Raw genomic sequence first — 1,571 nt, 5'->3', positions numbered from 1 at the left:
TTTGGAACATGAGTCTGAGCAAGGATTTGGTTGGTGATGATGATGATGATGATGATGATGATGATGATGATGATGATGATGATGATGATGATGATGATGATGATGATGTTAACGACGACCACGACTACAACAACGACGACGACAACAATGAAATGTAGAACAATGAAAAGAGTTTAATTAAAGGCACTGCAATTTTCAGACCTTTTGGCTAAATTGTCATAAGTGAGGTTCTGGAACTCATGCCAAAAGGCTTTTTAGTTGTAGCCCATCAATCAGAGTAGTTAATACGGTTAATTGGATCTCGGTGGGAGACTATTGACAATCAAAATATTGTTTAAAGGACAGGCGTATTATCTCGTTGGGGACACTATGGACATGTAATATTAATATACCCGATCAGCAGAAGGCCAAAGGCATTGCTATGAAACAATATTTCGAACAATCGTGCCCAATCTAGAAACGTGGCACTGCATTTTCCAAGGATGCATGTTGTATGTTGTCTGTCTTGTTATGTTTTAGATTTAAAAAGGAAGAACCCCCCCCCCCACCAGAGTTGATAAGTGGGAGGTTTGAGGGTACTCTGATGTGGTTAGTTCCTTCTCTCCTACTAATCATCTATCGCCCTTATATCTCCGACTTCTTTTATTTTGTGTTTGATACTCTCTTTCTTGTAACACCTTCGTAATCTTCGGCACTTATATCACCTTATTGTGTTGCTAGTGCCGTAAAACTCTTTCTAAAACTAAACTAAATGTTGGTAAATCTGTATGAATAACGACTGGTGTTCCTCTGTTGAAGTGTGCCAAAACAACATAATATCGTACGTCAAACGTCGTTGAATTATCAAAATGTGCGTCACCAATGAGTCATGAGTTAATGCATTCCCCTTATGCGAGTAAGGCTTGCGATGAAACTCTGGAAAAAAACACTTTTTGTTTCTGATAACAACTTGATATTTTTGTAATCTTTTTCTAAACTGTTTTGTATCGCTTTTTTCTTCGTGTTTCAACGTTCATACTTAAGTTGATTAATTTCAGGTAAATTAGAAAATTGTGTCACTTTTTCATTTCTAAATCGAGTAAGCCGATTTTTACAAAATCACTATCCTAAATAATCAATACCGACCAGATAACAATTCAATCATGCAACTAAACATTTTATCACGGGGAGGGGTGGGGGAGAGAGTTAGGAAATAGACTTTTGGGGAGGAAAATCTGCTAGCACATAATATGTCTTTTTACAAGTGCCTTCCTTGCTTGAGAAAGCGCATGATGTATGCAAATTGATATAAGACATTTATGCCTAAGACGTATGCAAAGCAAAGTGATATTAAATAATAGATTTAAAAAAAATTAGGTCAACATGTTCAAGAACTAGCTCCTTTTCAATGTTCTCAGTGTAGCCACCCAGACTCCGAAAAGGCACACACACACGCGCTCGCTCGCGCGCGCGCACACACACACACACACACACACACACACACACACACACAAATTCACATACACAAACACACACACATCACACACACACTCTCTCTCTCTGTCTCTGTCTCTCTCTCTCTCTCTCTCTCT

The sequence above is a fragment of the Aplysia californica genome, unplaced genomic scaffold, assembly GCF_000002075.1.
Source record: "Aplysia californica isolate F4 #8 unplaced genomic scaffold, AplCal3.0 scaffold00915, whole genome shotgun sequence".
NCBI classification, from domain to species: domain Eukaryota; kingdom Metazoa; phylum Mollusca; class Gastropoda; order Aplysiida; family Aplysiidae; genus Aplysia; species Aplysia californica.
Note: the sequence above shows the minus strand (reverse complement) of the source record.